Source organism: Notamacropus eugenii, chromosome 3 (genome assembly GCF_028372415.1).
Source record: "Notamacropus eugenii isolate mMacEug1 chromosome 3, mMacEug1.pri_v2, whole genome shotgun sequence".
NCBI classification, from domain to species: Eukaryota; Metazoa; Chordata; class Mammalia; order Diprotodontia; family Macropodidae; genus Notamacropus; species Notamacropus eugenii.
Window position 1 is genome coordinate 324,383,974 of NC_092874.1, and position 7,115 is coordinate 324,391,088.

Sequence of the window (7,115 nt, forward strand, 5' to 3'; positions counted from 1 at the left end):
GAAGCAAGTAAAATAATCTGCTAATAATTTACTTCCATGATGAATTGTAGACATTCTATTACTCTGTCTAAAAGTAAATCACTTTGCATTTTAAAAATCCAATGGTATGTCTCTGACTCAGGGTTTTAGTATTGTTTCTTGAAATGCTACCTACTTGTCCCCAAAAGAGTTCATTCGGCCTTGATGTTATGATATCAACAATATCTATACATTTTGTTCTTTTTACTGAGGAAGGTATATTAAGAAGTTCGGCTTAAACTTTGTTAATATTGTACATGTTTGAGGATATTTTCAAGATCATTATGGCTTGTTGTTTTGTTACCTTTTATTGATGTAACTTTTATAGTTTAGATATGCAAGTATATTGTCATAATATCATAGAGTTAGAGTTGTAATGCATTTTAAATGGGCTCTAGATGATGGGCCCAGCATTTGTTAATAGCATATGGGTTTTGGCAAGTGTTTTTTAAAATCATTGTGGTCCATTGTACAGTTTGAAAAAATGCATGTTAATATAATCATTGATGATGATATTTTGTAACATTTAACTAATTTAAACATTTTCCCTCATTCAGTTTTTAATTGAGGATTGCATTATCTCCTGTTGTTACTATTGTTGGTAGTATTTCTCTCATAATTGAGACACTCAAATTCTTCTCAAAGGATAGGATAACCATGGGATCATAGAATTAGAGCTAGAAGAACCCTTGAATACCATTGGACCCATTTCCCCCATTTTATAGGAAACTGTGGCTGGGAGTGATTAAGTAATTTTCATAAAGTCACACATCGAATGAATCTCTCAAGAAGAATTTTAACTCAAGCCTTCCTAATCCCAGTCTCTCACTTTAGCCACTATACCACTTACTTTCCTCAGTGCCTACCTCATTGACCCTTAGAAAGAATGGAACTTTGAAGGGATAATAATCTTTTTTTAAAAATTCAAGAATGTAGGAACTGATCTCTCGCTTGCATTTTTGAGTTAGTTAACCTTATTGATTTTATTCAAATTTCTTACACATCAGTGTTTCTGAAAGAACTGATACAGCTCTTGTTTTCTTAATAAGAGTCTTCAGAATTCAACATTGTGTTGAAAGGCTCTTTTTTTCCAACTATAATTCTTTCGTTGCTAATTAGTATATGCATATTTTTAATTTAATACCGTAAGTTGTTTTTGGTAAACTATTTAAATATTATATAATGTTCTAAATTTTAATTTGCTTCCTTTTTGTCTCTATTCACAAACTATTATAACTCAAGGTTTTTTTTGTATTTGATTTCTCTCTCACACAATATTTGCATTGTTTTTAATCAGTTTCAGAGTTTTGAACTTCACTTTTCTATAGGTTTTATTCCTGAGGTTTCTCTCTATTAGCAGCCTGTGAATTCTATTGTTTTGAATTTTTTTCTTTTATTGTAATAGCTGTAAACAATTTTGATTTATAAATTCTTCAAATGCAGTATTGAGGTCCTTTTTTTTCTGTTCTCGTTTCTTGAGTAATAGCTACAAGTCAGAGTTCTGTTGTTTTTCTCAAGTTTTCTTCTGAGGTTAAAAAAGAGAGAAGAAATACAATGTAGTAAAATAATTTATAAAATAACGTACTCAAGAGGTTTCTGTTTTGTTTTTGCCTATTAATTTCTTCAGTTTTCTTTTGTTGGCTTTGTTTCCCATAAGGAATTAACTCATGGAGATCATTTGCCCTTTGAGGTATAGAATAATCTGATTGAATCATTACTGAGAGAGCATGAGGTTAGCATGCGAGATGCCACAGTATGTGATGAAGACACTTGATGGGACTCTGCAACACTTACTATTAACCAAAGCAATAATCTGTGTCTTTTGTTGCTACTACACCTGCTGCATAGAGCTGATAAAGCAAAGTCTAAGTAGAGATGTCTGTATTTCTCTCTATTGGTATGCTATGGATTCTATTGTTTTGAAATATAACTGTACTTTGGCTGTACCAGTCACTGAAGTATTGGGGTTCTATAACGCAGCCTTTATATGTATTTTTTTTCTGTGGGAATTACATTGTGGAAATGTAACTACTTTCATTTCTTAGGGTCAGTTAGGTGGCATAGTTGATCTAGGTTCTGAATCTGGAGTCAGGAAAAACTAAGTTCAAATCTGCCCTCAAACACATACTAGCACACCTCCTACGTGTCTCTGGGCAAATCACTTAACCTCTATTTCCCTGAGTTTCTACATCTATAAAAAAGGAATAATAATAGTACCTATCTCCTAGAGTAGTGATGATCAAATTATATAATAATTTTAAAATACTTAACAGTGCATTGTACATAGCAGACACCATGTAAATATTAGCTATTGTTATTACTTTTAATTGTTACTTTTTGGCTTCATTTTATATTTAATTTCCCTCTCTCAGAAGGTAGTAGTGGAGTTCACTAGAAAGATCACTTTCTCTGGTCATGATTTTAAACCCCACCTCTGACTATTTTTATTATCTGATTTTCTAATTTTCTAATATTAGCTTGGAAAAACCTATTTAATGCCATTTTTTCTTGGTTTTCTTATATTTAAATGAGGGAGTTAGACACATTGAACTTTGTTCCTTCTTGGCATTTTAGATTTGTGATTCCTTTAGTATTTCATGATGATTCTAAATCACCCCTGATTATCTTGTAGTTCTTTATTTCCCATTCCATGGCATCTAGACACATTTTCTTCAATAAAATAATCTTCTTTTGGAGATGTTGCTTCAACAACTTTTACTCCCTTATTGAATCACATGAGTTTTTTTTTTTTTAATATTCTTACTTCAGTGCTTCTGAAGATTTTGTTTTAGTCAGGATTTCCTCATGAGGATTTCCTTTCCCTTTTTTTCTTTTTTTTTTTTCATTTGGCACACATCTTTCTTTCTTGAAATGGGAGATAGACTTGGATTGACCACCTAATGAGCCATTGAAAAACTCTTCTAATGAAGAATTTAATTTACAGAAACAAAGCTGTTGTGTTCAGATAAAATCCTTGCTACAGCTATCCAGTTGGGAATAGATCTCTGTGTAGGACCCAAAGATTTCTATATACATACATACCCACATACATGCATGCATAAACATATGCCTACATACATCTACACATATGAAGATATGTTTGTGTATAGCTTCATGTTTATTTTATTCATTTATGTTTATTTATACAAGACTTTGTTTCTTAATGAGACAAAGAAAAATATATTATTTTAACTTTCAATACTTATATGACCTGAACTATATGTAGAACTTACATTTTTTGAAAGATTCTTGAACTCAGAAAACATGCTTTTTTGGTCTTACTTCCTCATTTTCCTGAAACAAAACAGTTTTAGTTACTTACATAAGTTTCAAAAACAGCACGCAAACTAATTTTTTTTACCTGAATAAAATTACTTGGTTGCCACTATTTCTTCTTCCCTCACTAGTGATTTTTCCTTTATAACCTTTATGGTTATGAATGTGAACTATATTTTTTACCTTTCATAATAGAAATTCAGTTCCCATTCCTCCAAATGAGACACCTCTCTCTCTCTCTCTCTCTCTCTCTCTCTCTCTCTCTCTCTCTCTCTCTCTCTCTCTCTCTCTCTCTCCCCCCCCCTAATGCTAGAAGAATTAGGATTAGCTATTACATGCAACATTTGAAGGGGTCCCTCTTTAATGTAAATATACATACCTAAAGTTCAGTCAGTTAAAAAATATTTATTAAGCACTTCTAATGAGCCAATTATTATGCTATGTTTGGAGGAAAATGGCAAAAACTTTTCCCCTTTCTGAAATTCATTGTCTAATGATGAAAGCAACATTGAATAAAAGTAAATGCATTGTCTTAAAACTTTGGTGATAAGTCCCAGATTTTAACTTAAGAAGGTTATTGTAATGTCTGAAACCTCTAGAGAAATTTGATTAGGGAACTGTTTTAGACCCAGCATTCATTTGTTTGTTTTTTCATCTTTAATCACAGACTATTAAATTTCTGTGGGTGACTGCATAATAATAGGGGGCCATTCCAGCTGTTCATGAGAGAAATTACTCAGAGGATGGAAATAAAATACTGTAGAGAAATCAATATACATGAAACCTCGTTCACAGTTTGATTCAGTCTTTTCAATAATAAAAGGAAATCACCTTGTAATGTTAGAGAATGGGTGTGAGATATATATGATTATGAGATCTTCATTTCTCAAATTTTATAGGATAACTTTATTACTAATGCATGATGAGGCTTATCCTTTGGGTCTTGGAAGAAGAAATGTTTAATTCCAGCAGCAGTGTTTGGGGATTTAGAAATAAACAAAATATGCCATCCATTTGATTGTACCCTAAAATAAACTTTGAAGGAGGAAACTGCCTGGTCATTACCCACCTTTTCCCCCATCTCTTCCAATGACACTATAAAACTGATCAGCATGGGAAGGTCCTATGTTCATAAGGACATAGCTAGATGTTTCAGAATAGAGTTCTGTGAAATCATTTTCCAGAATCAGATTGCTTGAGTTGCCTGTCAAACTTGCTACCATAAGAAAAAAAAATCATTCAAAAACGGATTACGTAATGTAGCTAATAACACATTTGACAGCTGCTACATAGACTATCTTCCGTCAAGGAACTTAAATAAGACTTACAGCTGTGTAAGGCATCAGGTGTCCAGGGCTTTAATTTTGTGCCTTAGCAGATGTGGATATTACTTTGCTTTGATTCAAAGTTTTAGCTTGGAAAGTATAACATAAAGATGTTTCGAGGGGAAAAATCTATCATTCAGCTTACTACATGATTACTTGAGTCAAAGTCTGAAAGCTGCTATGTCCATTAACATTTAGCAAATTGTATTGACATGTGTGCATTTTTTATTTCACACGTCTTTTGATTCTTCTACGCATTCCTGAACACAGGGATCTATGCCCCAAAAAGAATATGTATTAAAAAAATGATTTTATCAAATCAGATTCAAGGTGACAAATTCAAAGCTTGTCTCTGGTATATATTTGGTGTTCCAGAACTCCCTAAGAAATAAAATAGGTTGTTTCATCCCTGTGATACAAAGGAATATGCATTCAGACCACACATAATTAAACACGGTCTACTTCTTAGGTTGATTCTTGTTTATAAACATAGAAGATAGATTAGTTCACCCCAAAATGGTGGCTGTTTCACTGATTCTCAAATTCTTTAAATCATTCTTTGATCTCACTGATATAAATGTTCATTTAGTTGATAAAGATTTCCACCCCTTTATGCCTACCCACAATGGGTAAATATTATCTACTCTTTTAAGTTTTCCACAAAATGTTTACTTGCAAACTTGTACAATTTGCCTTGATAACTGAAGTATAATAATGGAGCATGTGGTCTATCCATCAGTTATTCCTAGTTTCCTCATATGACTAGTCCATTTCACTTTGCTTATATACTACTCTCGTGACAAACTCATTTAAAAATTCTCTTTGTAAATCATTGGCAGCCTGATCGTGCCTACCATTACATGGCCCTTTGGGTGATATTTACTTTCATTCTTCACAGATGGGACCATTCTTTGATTAATTCAGCAAATATTCCTACTATGTAAAAAATGTTAGATTCTATGGGGAGATTAAAAATACATAAAATGTGATATTTTTTTTTAAAGAGAAAAGACAAATATTTTAAAAAAGAACAAAAAACTGTAGTGCATGCATGACATAGGTGGCATAAAATGCTATGGACCTTCTGTGGCTGAAATAATATGCAGATGGAGTAATTAATGAAGGCTTCATCTCTATATGAATTAGGCCATGAAAGTCGGACCAGACAGGACCAAAATAAACCATAATAACATTCATTGAACTATTTCTAGAAGTTTCCAAGGTTGGTTTTAAGCCAAAAAGGTAAAATATACACACATACATACATTCCAACATAAATACATGCATATATACATATAGGCACACATGTGCAAGTGTGTATATAAGTATATATTTATATACGCATACATACACAATGTATTCACATATGTATGTGTATGTAAATATATGCATGTGTGTATGCATATATATGTATACATATGTGTGTGTGCATATATATATATACGCATGCACATCTGTCTGTCCATATCTCTCTGTCTACCTCCCTGTTTACCTATCATTCAATGTACTTATCCACACATTCATTTATTCACACATTTATGAATTTATATGTGTATGCATTTATGTTTCTATCTCTAGCACAGTATTTGGTACATAATAAGAGCTTAATTGACCTGAATTTGGTTGTGAATTGAAATTTGTATAGAATAGTCATATTAGATAATTGAAAGTAAATATTTGCTTTTGAACGAATTTTTATATTATTTACCTAGGCAAGCTTAAATTTAATAGATGAATTAATAATTTATCATTTTATTTTCCCCATGGAATTCATGTCTTAGAAATGAGAAGCCACTCTCTTCTACAGAACTAAGTATGACCTCTTTATTGAGACCTATGTTTCATTAGTTATTATCATGGGATATGATCATCTATTCAGGAAATTAGTTCAGACTTTATTTTTGATGAATCAACACATTTTTAAAAATGTATTCACTTTAAACTTAAATTGAGGATTTGATCAAGCAAACAAAAAGTGAATGACTAGATTCCATTACCAATTCCCTAAGTTATCCAGTCTCTCAGGAAGTTTTATTTTGTAATTGTTTTCATTTCCTTATGTAAATGTGAGTTGTCATTTTGCATACACTATTGGGTTTATTTCATCCAACCTTGTCCCAATATTAAGCAGACAATAGGCTCTATCTACATGATAATCTTTTTCATGTTTTCTCATAGATAAGTACTGGGCATAATAATTATTTGAAGTAATAAACACTGCAGGAAATTTAAACAAAGGTATAGATAAAAATTTTCTTAATATAACTTTGATTTATCTCATTGTTAAATATAATATTTTCTTCTCAAAGTAGCTAAAACCAGATATGAATGGAGACACAACTTAACTGCCTAAATTGCATGTATCACACTTAATATACCACATCCAGGAAAAAAAGACAATTATAAAAATCAGCTGGAATGTTTTGCCTTCGTAAAAGAGATTTTCTTAAGTGCAAAGACACATTTAACTCAGGGTTAGAAAACCTAACCATTTGT